Consider the following 24,648-nt stretch of genomic DNA (forward strand, 5'->3'; position numbering starts at 1 on the left):
AGGCACACAGCTGACAACCTCTTACGGAATCTGAGGAACATCATCGCAGAATGGCTTACCCCAATTGGACTCTCCTGGGGATTTGTGACATCGGACAACGCCACTAATATTGTGCGTGCATTACATCTGGGCAAATTCCAGCACGTCCCATGTTTTGCACATACATTGAATTTGGTGGTGCAGAATTTTTTTTAAAAACGACAGGGGCGTGCAAGAGATGCTGTCGGTGGCCCGAAGAATTGCGGGCCACTTTCGGCATTCAGCCACCGCGTGTCAAAGACTGGAGCACCAGCAAACACTCCTGAACCTGCCCCGCCATCATCTGAAGCAAGAGGTGGTAACGAGGTAGAATTCAACCCTCTATATGCTTCAGAGGATGGAAGAGCAGCAAAAGGCCATTCAAGCCTATACATCTGCCTACGATATAGGCAAAGGAGGGGGAATGCACCTGACTCAAGCGCAGTGGAGAATGATTTCAACGTTGTGCAAGGTTCTGCAACCCTTTGAACTTGCCACACGTGAAGTCAGTTCAGACACTGCCAGTCTGAGTCAGGTCATTCCCCTCATCAGGCTTTTGCAGAAGCAGCTGGAGAGATTGAAGGAGGAGCTAAAACGGAGCGATTCCGCTAGGCATGTGGGACTTGTGGATGGAGCCCTTAATTCGCTTAACCAGGATTCACGGGTGGTCAATCTGTTGAAATCAGAGCACTACATTTTGGCCACCGTGCTCGATCCTAGGTTTAAAACCTACGTTGTATCTCTCTTTCCAGCAGACACAAGTCTGCAGAGGTGCAAAGACCTGCTGGTGAGACACTTGTCAAGTCAAGCGGAACGTGACCTGTCAACAGCTCCTTCACATTCTCCCGCAACTGGGGCTGCGAGGAAAAGGCTAAGAATTCCGAGCCCACCCGCTGGCGGTGATGCAGGGCAGTCTGGAGCGAGTGCTGACATCTGGTCCGGACTGAAGGACCTGCCAACGATTACTGACATGTCGTCTACTGTCACTGCATATGATTCTGTCACCATCGAAAGAATGGTGGAGGATTATATGAGTGACCGCATCCAAGTAGGCACGTCAGACAGTCCGTACGTATACTGGCAGGAAAAAGAGGCAATTTGGAGGCCCTTGCACAAACTGGCTTTATTTTACCTAAGTTGCCCCCCCTCCAGAGTGTACTCCGAAAGAGTGTTTACTAGTGCAGCCGCTCACCTTGTCAGCAATCGGCGTACGAGGTTACTTCCAGAAAATGTGGAGAAGATGATGTTCATCAAAATGAATTATAATCAATTCCTCCGTGGAGACATTCACCAGCAATTGCCTCCAGAAAGTACACAGGGACCTGAGATGGTGGATTCCAGTGGGGACGAATTAATAATCTGTGAGGAGGGGGATGTACACAGTGAAAGGGGTGAGGAATCGGACGATGAGGAGGAGGTGGACATCTTGCCTCTGTAGAGCCAGTTTGTGCAAGGAGAGATTGATTGCTTCTTTTTTGGTGGGGGCCCAAACCAACCAGTTATTTCAGCCACAGTCGTGTGGCAGACCCTGTCACTGAAATGATGCGTTTGTTAAAGTGTGCATGTCCTGTTTATACAACATAAGGGTGGGTGGGAGGGCCCAAGGACAATTCCATCTTGCACCTCTTTTTTTTTATTTATCTCTGCATCATGTGCTGTTTGAGGCTAATTTTTTTAAGTGCCATCCTGTCTGACACTGCAGTGCCACTCCTAGATGGGCCTAGTCGGCCACTTGGGTCGCTTAGCTTAGCCATCCAGCGACCTTGGTGCACCTCTTTTTTTCTTTGCATCATGTGCTGTTTGGGGACTATTTTTTTAAGTGCCATCCTGTCTGACACTGCAGTGCCACTCCTAGATGGGCCAGGTGTTTGTGTTAGAGATGAGCGGGTTCGTTTTCTCTGAATCCGAACCCGCCCGAACTTCATGTTTTTTTACACGGGTCCGAGCGACTCGGATCTTCCCGCCTTGCTCGGTTAACCCGAGCGCGCCCGAACGTCATCATCACGCTGTCGGATTCTCGCGAGGCTCGGATTCTATCGCGAGACTCGGATTCTATATAAGGAGCCGCGCGTCGCGGCCATTTTCACACGTGCATTGAGATTGATAGGGAGAGGACGTGGCTGGCGTCCTCTCCGTTTAGAAATTAAAATAGATAGGAGAGTGAGAGTGAGACTTACTGGAGCTTAGGAGGAGTTATACTAGTGACTGATGACCAGTGACCTGACCACCAGTGCAGTTTTATAATTTATTATTATTTAATAATCCGTTCTGTTCTTGTTCTCTGCCTGAAAAAAACGATACACAGTGACTCAGTCACACTCACATACCATATCTGTGCTCAGCCCAGTGTGCTGCATCATCTATGTATAATATCTGACTGTGCTCACACAGCTTAATTGTGGGGGAGACTGGGGAGCAGTTATAGGTTATAGCAGGAGCCAGGAGTACATATTAAACAGTGCACACTTTTGCTGCCAGAGTGCCACTGCCAGTGTGACTGACCACTGACCACTGTGACCAGTGACCTGACCACACTGACCACCAGTATAGTATATTGTGATTGAATGTCTGCCTGAAAAAGTACACTCGTCGTGTGACTTGTGTGGTGTTTTTTTATTCTATAAAAATTAAAAAACTCATTCTGCTGACAGACAGTGTCCAGCAGGTCCGTCATTATATAATATATACCTGTCCGGCTGCAGTAGTGATATATATATATTTTTTATATCATTATTTATCATCCAGTCTATACTAGCAGCAGACACAGGGGGTAATTCCAAGTTGATCGCAGCAGGAAATTTTTTAGCAGTTGGGCAAAACCATGTGCACTGCAGGGGGGGCAGATATAACATGTGCAGAGAGAGTTAGATTTGGGTGGGGTGTGTTCAATCTGCAATCTAAATTGCAGTGTAAATATAAAGCAGCCAGTATTTACCCTGCACAGAAACAAAATAACCCACCCAAATCTAACTCTCTCTGCAAATGTTATATCTGCCCCCCCCCTGCAGTGCACATGGTTTTGCCCAAATGCTAAAAAATTTCCTGCTGCGATCAACTTGGAATTACCCCCACAGTACGGTAGTTCACGGCTGTAGCTACCTCTTTGTCGGCACTCGGCAGTCCATCCATAATTGTATACCACCTACCCGTGGGTTTTTTTTTCTTTCTTCTTTATACATACTACATCTCATTATCATCCAGTCTATATTAGCAGCAGACACAGTACAGTACGGTAGTCCACGGCTGTAGCTACCTCTGTGTCGGCACTCGGCAGTCCATCCATAATTGTATACCACCTACCCGTGGTTTTTTTTTTTCTTTCTTCTTTATACATACTACATCTCATTATCATCCAGTCTATATTAGCAGCAGACACAGTACAGTACGGTAGTCCACGGCTGTAGCTACCTCTGTGTCGGCACTCGGCAGTCCATCCATAATTGTATACCACCTACCCGTGGTTTTTTTTTTCTTTCTTCTTTATACATACTACATCTCATTATCATCCAGTCTATATTAGCAGCAGACACAGTACAGTACGGTAGTCCACGGCTGTAGCTATCTCTGTGTCGGCACTCGGCAGTCCATCCATAATTGTATACCACCTACCCGTGGTTTTTTTTTCTTTCTTCTTTATACATACTACATCTCATTATCAACCAGTCTATATTAGCAGCAGACACAGTACAGTACGGTAGTCCACGGCTGTAGCTACCTCTGTGTCGGCACTCGGCAGTCCATCCATAATTGTATACCACCTACCCGTGGTTTTTTTTTCTTTCTTCTTTATACATACTACATCTCATTATCAACCAGTCTATATTAGCAGCAGACACAGTACAGTACGGTAGTCCACGGCTGTAGCTACCTCTGTGTCGGCACTCGGCAGTCCATCCATAATTGTATACCACCTACCCGTGGTTTTTTTTTCTTTCTTCTTTATACATATTACATCTCATTATCATCCAGTCTATATTAGCAGCAGACACAGTACAGTACGGTAGTCCACGGCTGTAGCTACCTCTGTGTCGGCACTCGGCAGTCCATCCATAATTGTATACCACCTACCCGTGGTTTTTTTTTTCTTTCTTCTTTATACATACTACATCTCATTATCAACCAGTCTATATTAGCAGCAGACACAGTACAGTATGGTAGTCCACGGCTGTAGCTACCTCTGTGTCGGCACTCGGCAGTCCATCCATAATTGTATACCACCTACCCGTGGTTTTTTTTTTCTTTCTTCTTTATACATACTACATCTCATTATCATCCAGTCTATATTAGCAGCAGACACAGTACAGTACGGTAGTCCACGGCTGTAGCTACCTCTGTGTCGGCACTCGGCAGTCCATCCATAATTGTATACCACCTACCCGTGGTTTTTTTTTCTTTCTTCTTTATACATACTACATCTCATTATCATCCAGTCTATATTAGCAGCAGACACAGTACAGTACGGTAGTCCACGGCTGTAGCTACCTCTGTGTCGGCACTCGGCAGTCCATCCATAATTGTATACCACCTACCCGTGGTTTTTTTTTCTTTCTTCTTTATACATACTACATCTCATTATCAACCAGTCTATATTAGCAGCAGACACAGTACAGTACGGTAGTCCACGGCTGTAGCTACCTCTGTGTCGGCACTCGGCAGTCCATCCATAATTGTATACCACCTAGTCCTACCCGTGGTTTTTTTTTTCTTTCTTCTTTATACATACTACATCTCATTATCATCCAGTCTATATTAGCAGCAGACACAGTACAGTACGGTAGTCCACGGCTGTAGCTACCTCTGTGTCGGCACTCGGCAGTCCATTCATAATTGTATACCACCTACCCTTGGTTTTTTTTTCTTTCTTCTTTATACATACTACATCTCATTATCAACCAGTCTATATTAGCAGCAGACACAGTACAGTACGGTAGTCCACGGCTGTAGCTACCTCTGTGTCGGCACTCGGCAGTCCATCCATAATTGTATACCACCTAGTCCTACCCGTGGTTTTTTTTTCTTTCTTCTTTATACATACTACATCTCATTATCATCCAGTCTATATTAGCAGCAGACACAGTACAGTACGGTAGTCCATGGCTGTAGCTACCTCTGTGTCGGCACTCGGCAGTCCATCCATAATTGTATACCACCTACCCGTGGTTTTTTTTTCCTTTCTTCTTTATACATACTACATCTCATTATCATCCAGTCTATATTAGCAGCAGACACAGTACAGTACGGTAGTCCACGGCTGTAGCTATCTCTGTGTCGGCACTCGGCAGTCCATCCATAATTGTATACCACCTACCCGTGGTTTTTTTTTCTTTCTTCTTTATACATACTACATCTCATTATCAACCAGTCTATATTAGCAGCAGACACAGTGCAGTACGGTAGTCCACGGCTGTAGCTACCTCTGTGTCGGCACTCGGCAGTCCATCCATAATTGTATACCACCTACCCGTGGTTTTTTTTTCTTTCTTCTTTATACATACTACATCTCATTATCAACCAGTCTATATTAGCAGCAGACACAGTACGGTAGTTCACGGCTGTAGCTACCTCTGTGTCGGCACTCGGCAGTCCATCCATAATTGTATACCACCTACCCGTGTTTTTTTTTTTCTTTCTTCTTTATACATACTACATCTCATTATCATCCAGTCTATATTAGCAGCAGACACAGTACAGTACGGTAGTCCACGGCTGTAGCTACCTCTGTGTCGGCACTCGGCAGTCCATCCATAATTGTATACCACCTACCCGTGGTTTTTCTTTCTTTCTTCTTTATACATACTACATCTCATTATCATCCAGTCTATATTAGCAGCAGACACAGTACAGTACGGTAGTCCACGGCTGTAGCTACCTCTGTGTCGGCACTCGGCAGTCCATCCATAATTGTATACCACCTACCCGTGTTTTTTTTTTCTTTCTTCTTTATACATACTACATCTCATTATCATCCAGTCTATATTAGCAGCAGACACAGTACAGTACGGTAGTCCACGGCTGTAGCTACCTCTGTGTCGGCACTCGGCAGTCCATCCATAATTGTATACCACCTACCCGTGGTTTTTTTTTCTTTCTTCTTTATACATACTACATCTCATTATCATCCAGTCTATATTAGCAGCAGACACAGTACAGTACGGTAGTCCACGGCTGTAGCTACCTCTGTGTCGGCACTCGGCAGTCCATCCATAATTGTATACCACCTACCCGTGGTTTTTTTTTTCTTTCTTCTTTATACATACTACATCTCATTATCAACCAGTCTATATTAGCAGCAGACACAGTACAGTACGGTAGTCCACGGCTGTAGCTACCTCTGTGTCGGCACTCGGCAGTCCATCCATAATTGTATACCAACTACCCGTGGTTTTTTTTTTCTTTCTTCTTTATACATACTACATCTCATTATCAACCAGTCTATATTAGCAGCAGGCACAGTACAGTACGGTAGTCCACGGCTGTAGCTACCTCTGTGTCGGCACTCGGCAGTCCATCCATAATTGTATACTAGTATCCATCCATCTCCATTGTTTACCTGAGGTGCCTTTTAGTTGTGCCTATTAAAATATGGAGAACAAAAATGTTGAGGTTCCAAAATTAGGGAAAGATCAAGATCCACTTCCACCTCGTGCTGAAGCTGCTGCCACTAGTCATGGCCGAGACGATGAAATGCCAGCAACGTCGTCTGCCAAGGCCGATGCCCAATGTCATAGTACAGAGCATGTCAAATCCAAAACACCAAATATCAGTAAAAAAAGGACTCCAAAACCTAAAATAAAATTGTCGGAGGAGAAGCGTAAACTTGCCAATATGCCATTTACCACACGGAGTGGCAAGGAACGGCTGAGGCCCTGGCCTATGTTCATGGCTAGTGGTTCAGCTTCACATGAGGATGGAAGCACTCAGCCTCTCGCTAGAAAACTGAAAATACTCAAGCTGGCAAAAGCACCGCAAAGAACTGTGCGTTCTTCGAAATCCCAAATCCACAAGGAGAGTCCAATTGTGTCGGTTGCGATGCCTGACCTTCCCAACAATGGACGTGAAGAGCATGCGCCTTCCACCATTTGCACGCCCCCTGCAAGTGCTGGAAGGAGCACCCGCAGTCCAGTTCCTGATAGTCAGATTGAAGATGTCAGTGTTGAAGTACACCAGGATGAGGAGGATATGGGTGTTGCTGGGGAGGAAATTGACCAGGAGGATTCTGATGGTGAGGTGGTTTGTTTAAGTCAGGCACCCGGGGAGACACCTGTTGTCCGTGGGAGGAATATGGCCACTGACATGCCTGGTGAAAATACCAAAAAAATCAGCTCTTCGGTGTGGAAGTATTTCAACAGAAATGCGGACAACAGGTGTCAAGCCGTGTGTTGCCTTTGTCAAGCTGTAATAAGTAGGGGTAAGGACGTTAACCACCTCGGAACATCCTCCCTTATACGTCACCTGCAGCGCATTCATAATAAGTCAGTGACAAGTTCAAAAACTTTGGGCGACAGCGGAAGCAGTCCACTGACCAGTAAATCCCTTCCTCTTGTAACCAAGCTCACGCAAACCACCCCACCAACTCCCTCAGTGTCAATTTCCTCCTTCCCCAGGAATGCCAATAGTCCTGCAGGCCATGTCACTGGCAATTCTGACGAGTCCTCTCCTGCCTGGGATTCCTCCGATGCATCCTTGCGTGTAACGCCTACTGCTGCTGGCGCTGCTGTTGTTGCTGCTGGGAGTCGATGGTCATCCCAGAGGGGAAGTCGTAAGCCCACTTGTACTACTTCCAGTAAGCAATTGACTGTTCAACAGTCCTTTGCGAGGAAGATGAAATATCACAGCAGTCATCCTGCTGCAAAGCGGATAACTGAGGCCTTGACAACTATGTTGGTGTTAGACGTGCGTCCGGTATCCGCCGTTAGTTCACAGGGAACTAGACAATTTATTGAGGCAGTGTGCCCCCGTTACCAAATACCATCTAGGTTCCACTTCTCTAGGCAGGCGATACCGAGAATGTACACGGACGTCAGAAAAAGACTCACCAGTGTCCTAAAAAATGCAGTTGTACCCAATGTCCACTTAACCACGGACATGTGGACAAGTGGAGCAGGGCAGGGTCAGGACTATATGACTGTGACAGCCCACTGGGTAGATGTATGGACTCCCGCCGCAAGAACAGCAGCGGCGGCACCAGTAGCAGCATCTCGCAAACGCCAACACTTTCCTAGGCAGGCTACGCTTTGTATCACCGGTTTCCAGAATACGCACACAGCTGAAAACCTCTTACGGCAACTGAGGAAGATCATCGCGGAATGGCTTACCCCAATTGGACTCTCCTGTGGATTTGTGGCATCGGACAACGCCAGCAATATTGTGTGTGCATTAAATATGGGCAAATTCCAGCACGTCCCATGTTTTGCACATACCTTGAATTTGGTGGTGCAGAATTAAAAAAAAAACGACAGGGGCGTGCAAGAGATGCTGTTGGTGGCCAGAAGAATTGCGGGACACTTTCGGCGTACAGGCACCACGTACAGAAGACTGGAGCACCACCAAAAACTACTGAACCTGCCCTGCCATCATCTGAAGCAAGAAGTGGTAACGAGGTGGAATTCAACCCTCTATATGCTTCAGAGGTTGGAGGAGCAGCAAAAGGCCATTCAAGCCTATACAATTGAGCACGATATAGGAGGTGGAATGCACCTGTCTCAAGCGCAGTGGAGAATGATTTCAACGTTGTGCAAGGTTCTGATGCCCTTTGAACTTGCCACACGTGAAGTCAGTTCAGACACTGCCAGCCTGAGTCAGGTCATTCCCCTCATCAGGCTTTTGCAGAAGAAGCTGGAGACATTGAAGGAGGAGCTAACACGGAGCGATTCCGCTAGGCATGTGGGACTTGTGGATGGAGCCCTTAATTCGCTTAACAAGGATTCACGGGTGGTCAATCTGTTGAAATCAGAGCACTACATTTTGGCCACCGTGCTCGATCCTAGATTTAAAGCCTACCTTGGATCTCTCTTTCCGGCAGACACAAGTCTGCTGGGGTTGAAAGACCTGCTGGTGAGAAAATTGTCAAGTCAAGCGGAACGCGACCTGTCAACATCTCCTCCTTCACATTCTCCCGCAACTGGGGGTGCGAGGAAAAGGCTCAGAATTCCGAGCCCACCCGCTGGCGGTGATGCAGGGCAGTCTGGAGCGACTGCTGATGCTGACATCTGGTCCGGACTGAAGGACCTGACAACGATTACGGACATGTCGTCTACTGTCACTGCATATGATTCTCTCACCATTGAAAGAATGGTGGAGGATTATATGAGTGACAGCATCCAAGTAGGCACGTCACACAGTCCGTACTTATACTGGCATGAAAAAGAGGCAATTTGGAGGCCCTTGCACAAACTGGCTCTATTCTACCTAAGTTGCCCTCCCACAAGTGTGTACTCCGAAAGAGTGTTTAGTGCCGCCGCTCACCTTGTCAGCAATCGGCGTACGAGGTTACATCCAGAAAATGTGGAGAAGATGATGTTCATTAAAATGAATTATAATCAATTCCTCCGCGGAGACATTGACCAGCAGCAATTGCCTCCACAAAGTACACAGGGAGCTGAGATGGTGGATTCCAGTGGGGACGAATTGATAATCTGTGAGGAGGGGGATGTACACGGTGATATATCGGAGGATGATGATGAGGTGGACATCTTGCCTCTGTAGAGCCAGTTTGTGCAAGGAGAGATTAATTGCTTCTTTTTTGGTGGGGGTCCAAACCAACCCGTCATATCAGTCACAGTCGTGTGGCAGACCCTGTCACTGAAATGATGGGTTGGTTAAAGTGTGCATGTCCTGTTTATACAACATAAGGGTGGGTGGGAGGGCCCAAGGACAATTCCATCTTGCACCTCTTTTTTCTTTAATTTTTCTTTGCGTCATGTGCTGTTTGGGGAGGGTTTTTTGGAAGGGACATCCTGCGTGACACTGCAGTGACACTCCTAGATGGGCCCGGTGTTTGTGTCGGCCACTAGGGTCGCTTATCTTACTCACACAGCTACCTCATTGCGCCTCTTTTTTTCTTTGCGTCATGTGCTGTTTGGGGAGGTTTTTTTGGAAGGGACATCCTGCGTGACACTGCAGTGACACTCCTAGATGGGCCCGGTGTTTGTGTCGGCCACTAGGGTCGCTTATCTTACTCACACAGCTACCTCATTGCGCCTCTTTTTTTCTTTGCGTCATGTGCTGTTTGGGGAGGGTTTTTTGGAAGGGACATCCTGCGTGACACTGCAGTGACACTCCTAGATGGGCCCGGTGTTTGTGTCGGCCACTAGGGTCGCTTATCTTACTCACACAGCTACCTCATTGCGCCTCTTTTTTTCTTTGCGTCATGTGCTGTTTGGGGAGGGTTTTTTGGAAGGGACATCCTGCGTGACACTGCAGTGCCACTCCTAGATGGGCCAGGTGTTTGTGTCGGCCTCTAGGGTCGCTTAGCTTAGTCATCCAGCGACCTCGGTGCAAATTTTAGGACTAAAAATAATATTGTAAGGTGTGAGGTATTCAGAATAGACTGAAAATGAGTGGAAATGATGGTTTTTGAGGTTAATAATACTTTGGGATCAAAATGACCCCCAAATTCTATGATTTAAGCTGTTTTTTAGGTTTTTTGGAAAAAAACACCCGAATCCAAAACACACCCGAATCCGACAAAAAAAATTCGGTTAGGTTTTGCCAAAACGCGGTCGAACCCAAAACACGGCCGCGGAACCGAACCCAAAACCAAAACACAAAACCCGAAAAATTTCCGGCGCTCATCTCTAGTTTGTGTCGGCCACTTGGGTCGCTTAGCTTAGCCATCCAGCGACCTTGGTGCACCTCTTTTTTTCTTTGCATCATGCGCTGTTTGGGGACTATTTTTTTAAGTGCCATCCTGTCTGACACTGCAGTGCCACTCCTAGATGGGCCAGGTGTTTGTGTCGGCCACTTGGGTCGCTTAGCTTAGCCATCCAGCGACCTCGGTGCAAATTTTAGGAGTAAAAATAATATTGTGAGGTGTGAGAATAGACTGGAAATGAGTGGAAATTATGGTTATTGAGGTTAATAATACTGTGGGATCTAAATTACCCCCAAATTCTATTATTTAAGCTGTTTTTGAGGGTTTTTTTTGTAAAAAAACACCCGAATCCAAAACACACCCGAATCCAACAAAAAAAATTCAGGGAGGTTTTGCCAAAACGCGTCCGAATCCAAAACACGGCCGTGGAACCGAATCCAAAACCAGAACACAAAACCCGAAAAATTTCCAGTGCACATAAGCAACCTACAGGTATGGAAAATGTGGTGTGTATACTAAAAACATGCAGATTTGAGGGCATAGAGGAGAATTTTGCCTTTTTATGCATTAAGGTGATACTAAAATAATCTGAAAAGGGTGTAAAAACATCAGTTTTCACATTATTTTAGTAATATATATATATATATATATATATAGATGGTAAGCTTGCGAGCAGGGCCCTCCTACCTCTATAACTGTTTGTTTCACCCAGTTTTGTCATCTAATTGTGTCCAGTTGTAAAGCGCAACGGAATTTGCTGCGCTTTATAAGAAACTGTTAATAAATAAATATATATATACAGTATATATACAGTATATATATATATATATATATATATACACTGCTCAAAAAAATAAAGGGAACACTTAAACAACATAATGTAACTCCAAGTCAATCAAACTTCTGTGAAATCAAACTGTCCACTTAGGAAGCAACACTGATTGACAATCAATTTCACATGCTGTTGTGCAAATGGAATAGACAACAGGTGGGAATTATAGGCAATTAGCAAGACACCCCCAATAAAGGAGTTGTTCTGCAGGTGGTGACCACAGACCACTTCTCAGCTCCTATGCTTTCTGGCTGATGTTTTGATCACTTTTGAAAGCTGGCGGTGCTTTCACTCTAGTGGTAGCATGAGGCGGAGTCTACAACCCACACAAGTGGCACAGGTAGTGCAGCTCTTCCAGGATAGCACATCAATGCGAGCTGTGGCAAGAAGGTTTGCTGTGTATGTGAGCATAGTGTCCAGAGCATGGAGGTGCTACCAGGAGACAGGCCAGTACATCAGGAGACGTGGAGGAGGCCGCAGGAGGGCAACAACCCAGCAGCAGGACCGCTACCTCCGCCTTTGTGCAAGGAGGAACAGGAGGAGCACTGCCAGAGCCCTGCAAAATGACCTCCAGCAAGCCACAAATGTGCATGTGTCTACTCAAACGATTAGAAACAGACTCCATGAGGGTGGTATGAGGGCCCGACGTCCACAGGTGGGGGTTGTGCTTACAGCCCAACACCGTGCAGGACGTTTGGCATTTGCCAGAGTACACCAAGTTTGGCAAATTCGCCACTGGCGCCCTGTGCTCTTCACAGATGAAAGCAGGTTCTCACTGAGCTCATGTGACAGACGTGACAGAGTCTGGAGACGCCAAGGAGAACGTTCTGCTGCCTGCAACATCCTCCAGCATGACCGGTTTGGCAGTGGGTCAGTAATGGTGTGGGGTGGCATTTCTTTGGGGGGCCGCACAGCCCTCCATGTGCTCGCCAGGGGTAGCCTGACTGCCATTAGGTACCGAGATGAGATCCTCAGACCCCTTGTGAGACCATATACTGGTGCGGTTGGCCCTGGGTTCCTCCTAATGCAAGACAATGCTAGACCTCATGTGGCTGGAGTGTGTCAGCAGTTCCTGCAAGATGAAGGCATTGATGCTATGGACTGGCCCGCCCGTTCCCCAGACCTGAATCCAATTGAGCACATCTGGGACATCCTGTCTCGCTCCATCCACCAACACCACGTTGCACCACAGACTGTCCAGGAGTTGGCGGATGCTTTAGTCCAGGTCTGGGAGGAGATCCCTCAGGAGACCATCCGCCACCTCATCAGGAGCATGCCCAGGCGTTGTAGGGAGGTCATACAGGCACGTGGAGGCCACACACACTACTGAGCCTCATTTTGACTTGTTTTAAGGACATTGCATCAAAGTTGGATCAGCCTGTAGTGTGTTTTTCCACTTTAATTTTGAGTGTGACTCCAAATCCAGAGCTCCATGGGTTAATAAATTTGATTCCCATTGATAATTTTTGTGTGATTTTGTTGTCAGCACATTCAACTATGTAAAGAACAAAGTATTTAATAAGAATATTTAATTCATTCAGATCTAGGATGTGTTATTTTAGTTTTCCCTTTATTTTTTTGAGCAGTGTATATATATATATATATATATATATATACTATATAATAGCCCAGAGTGACTGTGTGTATAACGCTAGGCATGGCTAGGAGCTCCCATTCGGTTAGCAGCAGGTCTATCACAGCCAGTCCACAGCTGATTGGGCGAGAAACATCTAATGGGAGGCCCTGCCCTTTGGCTGCTGTGCGTTCCCAGAGCAGGATTAACAATGGGGCTGATGGAGCTGCAGCTCCAGGTTCACACCCCAAAATAGGGCCACTGCATCTGCAGCAACACACCCTCCAACAATTTACACATAAAAATCCCTACAAGTTCAAAAAGGGGGCGTTGTGATGTGGCCCCTTTTCCTATACTGTCAATGGTAGTTTGGAGAGCCAAAAATCGGTACAGACCATAAAAAAAGGGACTGTACCTGCCAAAAAGGTACAGCTGGAGGGTATGTCACTGCATCTGCACTGTAGATAGGAGGGGGGGGGGGAATCCTTTTACTGCAGCATCCTATGTCCTGCTGCCAGTCCGCCAGCCCCCTCCGGCATCAACAATCCCCACTCCCTAGCCGCGGCGCAGGTGGAACAAAAGCTGCTGCCGCCACCGGCATACATGTGTATGAAAGTGGTGTAGCGGAAGGCTACCATAGCCCTCCCTGCACCGCATACTCTCTGAGCACTGGAACCTCCTCTGCGTGTGATGTCACAGAAGTGCCTCCCCACCACAGCCATGCCCAGATCCCCAGAGGCCCTGACTCCACAACACAGCACCTGGGCTGCCGGCTTGGAAGCCCTGAGATGGCTAATGTAACGGATAGAGTGGGTGATATCACGTAGGGCAATGTCTGTATGATGAATCAATGTAAAAGGTGACGGTGCTATGAAGTGCAGTGGGTGTGCAGTGTCACTGACTGCACAGCACTCTCACCTTTTGCATTGATTCAGCGAGTCAGTTCTGCCAGCCAGTCACTATTGTTAGCGCCAGTGTCCCAACACACCGCATTACAGGGAAGTAGATGCACTAAATAAACAACAGCTCCCAGCAGCCCTTAGCGCCGAAGCATTCCGGCACTAAGGCCTGCTGGGAGCTGTAGTTTATTGAGTGCATCTTCTTCCCTGTAATGCGGCCAGGGCCGTCTTAACAGCAGTAAGGGCCCCTGGGCACAGCAATACACTGGGGCCCTTACCCATCCTTCAGCGGTAGGGGTGTGTGTGTGTGTGTGTGTGTGTGTGGGGGGGGGGGTTGCTATCAGCGGCAGCTTTGATGTTTCTCGGGCGGTAGGGGGTGTTCTATCTTCCACTCAGCATGTAGGACCTGGAGCAGTAATTTCTGCTAATTACTCCTTTACTGCACAGATGGAGTGGGAGGGAGAACACTAAACTGTAGAAGGGGACATTGGGCTGAATGAAGGGGCCTCGGTAGTACATGACTTCCAGGGTGGTATGGGGTGTTTAATATAGGTAGGGGAGGGGTCGGTAGTGGAGTGGGCTTAATATTCTTCATTTTCTGGTGAGAGGGCAGTTTGCTTGACTGCAGATACAGTATCTCAAGTTCCTGGAAAAAGATTTCTTAGCTTTGAATGGGATAAAAAAATTAGAGAGTCTCACCTTTCAGGAGATACTGGGGACTTGGGGATCAGAGTTCAGGAGGCAGAGCAATCTACCAATGAATATATAAAACAGCATATTAGACGTGTGGAGCTGGAGCAGGGACTGGCTGCTGGAAGGCTGATATCTCTGGTTCTGGGCATAGTAGAGACAAGCTGCTAATGTCCACCGAAAGTGGAGACTCCCACCTTTTGGCGTATACCCTCAGAAAAACTGTAAGTCAGACAGAGCCAGCGAGATCTGGCTGGGAAGAGCAATTAATAGTCTCGGATGGGGACCACAGCCTTGAAGTCAGATATCTCCGGTTCCCTAGGGCCGATTTTTAAAAACCTGGTACCCCTGGAAAGAGGGGACCCTCAGCTATCAGCCTAGGGCCCTTATACTCCTGGGGCCCTTGGGCAAGTGCCCATTGAGCCCATATGAAAAGACGGCCCTGAATGCGGCGCTTTGGGACACCGGCGCTAACAATATTGACTGGCTGCTGTGCGAGTTTCCGGGAGAGCCACCGCCAAAGGGAGGACAGCAGCTTAGCTTCTTCCAGGAGGAGAAGCAGGAGAAGCATTACCCGCCCCTCCCCCTCTCGCAGTACCTCCGAGCCCCAGCCGTGGCACCCCCTCTCCACCACCCGTGGTGGCTCCGTGCCCCCTCCCCCACCCCAGCAATCCTGCACCCGCCCCTCCCCCACCCGTGGCAACACCGCACCTGCCCCTCTCCCACCCGCGGCACCCCCGCAACTGCTCCTACCCCACCCGCGGTGGCTCCGGGCCCCACCCGCGACAACCATGCACCCGCCCCTTCCCCACCCACGGCATCCCCGCAACCACCCCTCCCCCACCCGCGGCAACCCCTGACCCCCTCCCCCATCCGGGTCTCCCCCGCACCACAGCACCTACTAGGTGATTCATCAGGCCCTGCGTGCGCTGTTCACGCCGTTGCAAGGGGCTACGACCCCTTAACCATCGCCCTTTGTCCGTGCAATATTTAACCACTCACACAGTTATGATTGGAGGTAATACTCCATATAATACAAATATTGCAGGCCACAAGGGCGTGCAAGGGTTAAGGGGGCGTAGCCCCTTACGATGGTGTGAAGAGCGCCCATAGGGAGCGATGAATCACCTAGTATATATATATATATCCCTGACGACGGGCGGAGGCCCGAAACAATTGTTGGATGTTACTCCATTAAATTAATCACTGGTTGAAAAGTCTCCTGAGTGCCGCCAGATTTTCTTCATTATTCCTGGATGTTTCATCTCATGGAGGGCACCGGAGCAGATGTTATACCAGCAAGGGGAGTGCCGGCTGCTTTGATGCTTTATATATATATATATATATATATATATATGGCAGAGTTACAGGCGGCACTCACGGACTCCTTCAGAAACGACCAGGAACCCCAGGTCTGTGTACAACTTTTCGGATTTTATTATCCTTCATCAGGTAACAACATATACAAGCCATAAAAGCTTACCTTTATACCAAACAAGTGATGTGAAAAAGTGCATGTGCAAACGAGATCCAAACCACCCTCGTACTTCCGCTGACGTCATCACTATCAGACGGCGCCGGGCGGAAGACAGGAACACCGTTACCATGGAATCTGTTACCATGGGATCTGTATACAAAACAAGTAGCAGCGGTTTAAATGCACAGAATGTCAGGAGTACAAATCAAAATGAACAATCCAATACAATATCATGAAAGATTATAATGAGCTATAAAAAGCAATTGAGGGAGAGCATTTCACTTAAGCCATTAGGGGCAATCGTGTTTAAAAGATGGATCCATCTGACTTCACATTGCAAGAGCACTCTGGCTCTATCGCCACCCCTGCTATCCTCACTGATCTGATCAAGTATTTTATAACGTAGGGATGAGAGTGAGTGTCCCCTAGCCTTAAAGTGTTTGGCAACCGGCTGGTCCACATTTTTGCCCTCCAGTGATTGTTTAATGGCGCTCCGATGCTGCGCCATTCGCTCCTTAAACTGGCACACAGTCTTCCCGATATAATATAAGCTACAAGGGCATATAATGCAATACACAACATACTTGCTGGAGCAGGTTAAGACATGTTTGATTTTAATTTTTCTGCCCGTGTGGGGATGAGTGATATAATCCCCAGTCTCTAGATAAGAGCAGGTCGTACATCCAAGGCACTTATAATTGCCTGGTTTCTTTGTCATGAAGTGCTCAGTTGTTCTTTTAGATGTTCCAGATATATCTGTGTGGACCACAAAGTCCCTAATATTTCTACCCCTAGTGTAGCAAGGAAGTAATTTACGTTTGGATAAATCTGGTAAATCAGGGTCTGATTGAATTACTGGCCAAATTCCCTTTGCAGTTGATACCAGTTTTTTGGTGGATACAGTGTAATTATTAACCCAAATGACCGAGGAATCAGCTTTGTTTTCCACGGTACACTTGCCAGTACTAAATTTCGGAGCTGCCAATGCTTTAGATCTAGCAATTCGTAGATCATTGCTGTGGTAACCTCTCTAAAGAAATTTTTTTGTCATGGCTTCCATCTTCACAGCCTCATCCGTGGTGTCACTGCAAATGCGGTGCACCCGGAGGAACTGGGAATAGGGAAGCCCCCTCTTTAACGAATCAGGGTGATGGCTGGCTGCTTGTAATAGATTGTTGCAATCGGTAGGCTTCTGATAGATCGAGGTAGCAAATGTGGAATCCCTAATGCTTATTTCCATGTCTAAAAATTGTATCTTTTCTTTTTGAACATTATATGTAAACTTGATGTTAGGATCTCTAGAATTAATGTCACTCATCATGCTGTGTAATAAATCTGGGGCTCCTATCCATAGAAAGAAAACATCATCTATGAATCTGGTAAATAAAGGGATAAAATTAACATTGCAGCTGTCAAAAAACAATTTCTCCTCCACGTCAAACATGAACACATTGGCGTACGTAGGTGCGACACACGCACCCATCGCACACCCTTGCTTTTGCAAAAAAAATTCATCATTAAAGATAAAATAATTCCTCTCAAGAACCAAGCTAAGCAATTTTAAGAAAAATACAATGTCAGGACCCTTATACAGGGGATTGCCGGTTATGAGCAACCGAACTGCTTCTATCCCCCTGTCGTGGGGAATATTGGTGTAAAGACTCACCACGTGGGCTGTACATAACCAGCAATCACCAGGAACCACACCAAAATCCCTGAGCTTCTGCAGGAACATGGTTGTATCCTTAAGGTACGTTGATCTATTCTGTACCACAGGTTGTAGATAGAAGTCCAAATACTTGGAAACCTGGAAGTATAAGGAGTCTCTAGCAGAGACGATCGGTCTACCAGGTGGGTTACGTGCATCTTTGTGTATCTTAGGTAACAGATTGAAAACAGGGACTCGTGGGCAATCCTTCAAGAGAGTGCTCCTCACGGATTCAGTGATGATACCATCATCACAAGCAAGTTGTAAAGTGTCCTTCAACTCTATGTAAAACTCCTCAGTCGGGTTTCTATGTAGAGAAGTGTAAATGGACTCATCCCTCAGTTGACGATATGCTTCGATTTTATATGCCTCCAAGTCTTGCACCACGATACCCCCACCCTTATTGGCCGGGCGTATGGTGATGTCCCCATAACTGGATAAATCACGTAGCGCCTTCCATTCGTTGGTAGATAAATTCTTCGTGACAGACCTATTCTCTTTGTCACAATCCTCAATACATCCAGATATAGTCCTGGTAAAAGCCTTAATGGCGATGTTATTGGAGAAGGGTTCGAAATTGGATTTCACCCTGATCGGGCATGATGGAACAGTTGTCTGTTCCGGCTTAGATTCTGCTTGGTTCCTCCCAAAGTATTCATTCAATCGCAGTTGTCTATTCAATCGATATAGATCAACTTTACTTCTCAAGGAATTATGGGGATTCGTCGGCACAAAACTCAAGCCCCTCCTCAGAACTGAGATCTCATCATCATTCAGAATACGGGAGGAAAGGTTGAAAATCATTTCTTTGACTTTACTGCCCGCTTTCCCTTGCCTTTCACATTGTCCGCCTCTGCGGGTTCTCGATCTCCGGTGCTTTCTATACGTGCCCTGGTGATCACCCCTAAAGGGGATTGACCCCTGGATTTGGGGTGTTTAGAGCTGGCTGGCTCCGTCTCACTGCAGGATGCCCCGCTGGAGGTTTCAGTGTCCATGGCAGAACGGTTACCTCGCAAATTGACCCTATTGCTGCGTTTCTTATAAGGTCTCCGTCCACCCCCTTGCTGATTGACCCAAAAATAGACCTTATTCTCAGCATAGTCTTTTGTGACTGTTGCTAATTTCTTGGTCTTGAATTTAATCAATTCAGTTTTATATTTTTCAGTCTCCATATTTAATTTGGATAACCAATCAGTGGAGGTGTCAGCCAAAAAAGTCTCAGTGCAGGTTTGTTCCAATATCTTGATTTTTTCTCTGGTAATTTGGAGTTCACGGGTGGCCTCTTCTATGACCAGAAGGATTAAGTCAAAAGATGCCTTATTGAGAACAGCCACCCATTTGCGACAAAAATCTGCATTATGTCGCGCAATGGTGGGTAAGTTCTTGATGCGAAACCCACATGGGATTTTTTTCTCCCTGTAATACTCAGACAAGCAAACTCCATGCAGGTAAAAATCAGTCTCTCTGTTTCTGAGTCTTAGGAGATCAGTATAATATTGGTCATTGGTATCATGCCCTGCAGCAGTGGACAATCTGTCAGTGATCAGGATGCGTCTAGCATCAGCGTCAGAGAGTGACAATATCTCCCCATCTGGCAAAGTCGTAATTCTATAACCACTATTATCCTCACTGATAGATTCCATGATTTGAGAAAAACGTGATTAAGATAAGCTGAAGGCTGCATAAGCCTGAGGCCATATAAGAGATCCACTTTTTGTGATTGGTTGTTTAAATGACTAAGCAGTTGCTAGGCAGATCAGTTTCCCTGTTGGGTTTTTTCCTATTGGATTAGAAGGTTGTGCATCAGGATTAATGGGAGGGTCTTAGGATAGTATATAGGTGGGGGCCATTTTCCTAGACTTCCTCTTGCCATTCATTGTATGGCCCAGGAAGGATAAGTATATCATTACTTATATAATTTGTTTATTCATTGTTGTTATTCATTGTTTATTCATTGCAGTGCATTTTACCCCCTTTGCTCCCCCCTTTTTGCTGCTGATTTTGCCTGTTAGGTGCCAGGGTATTTGCGGCTGTGTCTCCCCCCCTCCTAGCATGCCGCGGCCTAGGTGTTCTGCCCCTCCCCCTCGACGCCTCGTGGAGGCTGTGGGCACCCCCCGCTCCCGTTCCCCTAGTGCTGGGCCCCGGAGGCTGTTTCCTGCTGCTGCGGACAGGCGGCGGGGGCGGGCAGTGACGGCCCGCTGCCCGGCCAGCCGGGGGCAGGCGGCCAGCGGGCGCGCTACACGTGGCACCGGGCCGCGGTCGCCGGCGCCCCCAGCAGCCCAGTCTTCGGCGCCGTCTCCAGCACACGGCGCGCTGATCAGCGCCGGTCCTCTCCTGCCTTCCCCGCGGGCGGCTCTCGGCGGCGGCTCGGGTGCCCACGTGGTGCCGGGCGGCCGCGGCCGGGCTGCAAGCGGTGAGGGGGGGGGGGGCGGTGCGCAAGTGGGGGTTATGAGCCTGGGACAGCGGGGAGAGCCCCCCGCTGTACCCAGAGCGGTGCATGAACCACAGGCACCCCTATCAGGCGTGGGGCCTATAGCGCCCAGGTATTTAATTGGGGATGGGGGGTTGTCGAACCCTGGTGTGGCCGGGGCGGGGGACGTGGCAGTGGCTGCTGCTGCGCCCGCCCCGGCTTCGGGGACGGGACAAGATTTCACGGATGTGGACCCGACATCGGGGGCCTGTTTTATGGGCCCCTGGTCGTCAGTCGCGCCGCCGCCCGTGGCGGCATCCCCATTCGTCGGTTTTCAAACCCCCCCCCCCCGTACTGCCGGGGGCATTGCAGCTAGTGGCAACGCAGGCGTCCATCGCGGCATCTTACCATACACCCGGCCCCGCTCCTTCCTTCGCAGCTCAGCAAGGCTTCACGGGGAACCAGTCCTTCCACGGGGGTTTTCCGTGGCCGCTGGCGCCGGCGTTCTCCTTAGCGGCCAGCATGCCCTCCATGGGCTTCGCGGTGGCGTCCGGTCCGCAATTTTCCCCGCACATAGCCGGCGCGGGCGCCGGCATACAGACCACATGGTCGGTCGGCGGCCCCCGAGTCGCGGTGCCCCTCCCTGCCTTTGCGGGCTTGCAATCGGGGCAGCCGCTGGGCGGCGGGAGTCAGGTCGCGCGGGGTTGGCCACCCCTCGCAGCACCCCCTCAGTTCCTTCCGATGTCATCCGGCTGGGCGGGGGGCGAGCGGCTACACGCCGCATGCTGCGTGGCGGCCTTCTTACCCCGCGGGTTTCGGTGCCGGGGGCGGGGCTGCCTTCACGCAATCAGGCGGGTACGCCTCGGTGGCAGGTCCTCCCCTGCAGCTTCCCGCCGACCCTTCGCTGCGGAGCGGCTGGGCGGGGCCTCCTCCCCCGCAGGTTCAACCCATTGTTAATGATGTTTTGGTCTCTTCTGCGCCTGTTGTCCCCTCTGTTTCTCCCTCACAGGTTCCGGCTAGTTCCGGGGCTACGCCCGCCAGGAGGCGAGAGTTGGAGACGGCCGCGGCGTCGACAGGGGAGGTGCGACCACCAGCAGGGGCGGGGGCAGCGGACGACGCGGTTCCGGGTCCTTCTACCACAGGTGAGCTAAACCTTTCTTTACACATGTCGACCTGTAGTTCTTCATCCTCTAGCAGTGTTTCGTCCGGTTCTCCGCGGCGCCCGCGTAAATTGGCTAGACTCATCGCGCGGCGTATGGCGAAGGAGGCACATCAGGTGGCCGCGACGGTGGTCCCTCTTGACCCCCGCCGTTATGGGGAGATGGTACATTGTGCCAACACTGCAGTTACACGGGGGGTTCGTAAGCGCATGTGGGAAAAAATCCGGAAGGGGAAGTACGTAGACATATTCACCCTTACGGAGGAAATGCGACAGGGTTTTGACGCAGCCAAGAAGCCGGGTGGCATTGGGGAAAATGCGTTTCGCAATTTTCACCAGTGGTTACGTGGTTTTTTGGTTTTCACGGCTTGCTACACGGAATCGCATCCCTCAGAGTATGCCAACCTAGTTAAATATTTGTTTTTGGTACACGACATGTACTTAAAATCCAAGGGTTCCGCGTGGCGGGATTACGACGAGAAGTTCCGTCGCAATCAGGATGGCAACCCCATCCTGCCCGCGGGTTTTAAGGATGTCGAGGTGTGGTTGGAGGTCACGCAGCAGGTCAAGCCCACCCCGGACGTCACGGTCAAGAAGCCCGGGGCGGCCGGGGCTGCGGGTTCCCGCTTGTTAGGGAAAGGCAAGTGCTTCGCCTATAACGACGGCAAATGCGTCAAAGGAGCGAGTTGTCGTTTTCGCCACTCATGTAAGTTGTGCGGGGCGAGTCACCCGGCCAAGGATTGCACCTCGGCGGCAAGCGGTAAGCCCGCCACTTCCGCCGAGGCCGGGGGAGTTGGCAAGTAAGGCCTTCTCCCCGATCCGAGTGCCCGAGTTACAGCGCTGGCTTAGCTTGTACCCCGATGAAGCGGCAGCGTCGTTTCTATTGGAGGGCTTTCGGCACGGTTTTCGTTTGCCCATTTCGGATTCGGTGCATGTGGTGGCGCGCCAGAATTTGAGATCGGCTCGCGAATTCCCGCAGGAGGTCCAGCGGAAGGTGGACGGGGAGATTGGCCTAGGGCGCATGGCTGGGCCCTACGCCTTTCCCCCGCTGCTCTCCTTGTGCATTTCCCCAGTAGGGGTGGTGCCCAAGAAGGCCGCGGGCAAGTTTCGCTTAATACAGCACTTGTCGCACCCTCCGGGGGCGTCAGTCAACGATGCGATTCCGGAGGCGAAATGCAGAGTACGTTATCAGTCTTTTGATGACGCGCTGCGCTTGGTGCGGGATTGTGGTCCGGGGGGTCTGTTGGCAAAATTGGACGTGGAGTCGGCCTTTCGCCTACTCCCGCTGCACCCAGATTCCCTTCGGTTTCTTAGGTTCAAATTAGGGGGCGAATTTTACGTGGATCGGTGTCTCCCCATGGGTTGCTCTGTCTCCTGCGCCTACTTTGAGAGTTTTAGCACATTTTTGCACTGGTGCGTCCAGACCGCCTCAGGTCAACGGGGGGTGGCTCACTACCTGGACGACTTTCTCTTTGTGGGGCCCGGGGACAGTTCGATCTGTGGGGACATTCTGTCGGTGGCACGATCGTTATTCAACGATTTAGGGGTGCCCGTCGCGCAGGACAAGTGCGAGGGCCCTTGCACTTGTCTTAGCTATCTGGGTATTGAAATTGACACGGTGGGGGGTTGCTGTCGCCTGCCCGAGGATAAAGTGCGTAAGCTTTTGGGTTTAATTACTGACTGTTTAGGCAAACGCAGGGTTCGGCTTAAGCAGGTGCAGTCTTTGCTGGGTTCTCTCAATTTTGCGTGCCGGATTATCCCCATGGGTAGGATTTTCTGTTGCAAACTGGAGCGGGCCACGGCGGGGACGGTCCGGCAGAGTCACACCGTGTACCTTTCCCGCGAGATCAGAGATGATTTGCGTATTTGGGTCTCTTTCCTGGTGTCCTTCAACAGGGAGGTTTTGTGGCCCGCGCCTTGTTGTTCCAGTAGGCAGCTGCAATTGTTCACGGATGCCTCAGGCAGTCGAGGTTTTGGCGCATTTTTTGCTGGTGCATGGTGCGCTGCGGCTTGGCCGGCCTCTTGTGTAACGCGTGGGTTTACCAAGAACCTCCTTTTGCTGGAATTGTTCCCGATCATAGTGGCTCTTGAATTATGGGCCGGCCAGTTCGCAAATAGGGACATCTCGTTTCGTTGCGACAACTTGGGGGTGGTACATGCGATTAATAATCAGCGTTCCTCCTCGCCGCAGGCTCTGAGGCTGCTACGGCATCTAGTGTTAGTTTGCTTGCAGCGCAATATTAATTTCAGGGCCCGCCACGTTCCTGGAGTTGACAATGGAATTGCGGATGCATTGTCTCGGTTCCAGTTTGACAAATTCAGGGCGTTGGTCCCGGGAGCGGCGGCGGAGGGGTTACAGTGCCCACCTTCTGTCTGGCAGATGGTCGAGTCGGGTTAACTGCTTTAGCCAGGTGTGCTCTGGCTCCCTCCACTCTCCGAGCGTATGATGCAGCCTGGCGGGATTGGTCGGTCTTTCAGGGTAGGTACGGGGCAGCAGGTGAGTCCTCGGCCGACGCCCTGTTGACCTTTGTTTGGGAACATTACCAAAACGGTAGGTCAAAAGCGGCCATGGCAGCTGCCCTTGCGGGCATTTCTTTTCACTCGCGGCTCCACGGGATGACGGACCCCACGGGGTCTTTTGTCCTTTCCAGAGCGCTGAAAGGTTGGGCTAGGTTGCGCCCGGCGCCTGCGGACTCACGTAGGCCTATAACGTTGCAGCTTCTAACAGATTTACTGCGGGTGCTGCCTCAAATTGCGTCCTCGGAATTCGAGGTCGCGTTGTTTCGTTGTGCGTATGCCCTGGCCTTTTTCGGGGCTTTCCGAGTGAGCGAGTTGGTGGCATGCAGCAGGGCGTCTCGGGAGTCGGGTTTGCTTTACGAAAATGTGCGATTGCAGGAGGGCCTGTTGCTCTGTAGGATTGTGCGATCCAAGACAGATCAAACAGGTCGGGGTCGCTGGTTGTCCTTGGAGGCTCAGGTGGAACCGGGTGTTTGCCCGCTGCGGTTGACGCAGGAGTATGTACGGTTGAGGCCTCCGGGGGGCGACCAGCTGCTGGTGCACGCGCAGGTG

The sequence above is a fragment of the Pseudophryne corroboree genome, chromosome 10 (assembly GCF_028390025.1).
Source record: "Pseudophryne corroboree isolate aPseCor3 chromosome 10, aPseCor3.hap2, whole genome shotgun sequence".
NCBI classification, from domain to species: Eukaryota; Metazoa; Chordata; class Amphibia; order Anura; family Myobatrachidae; genus Pseudophryne; species Pseudophryne corroboree.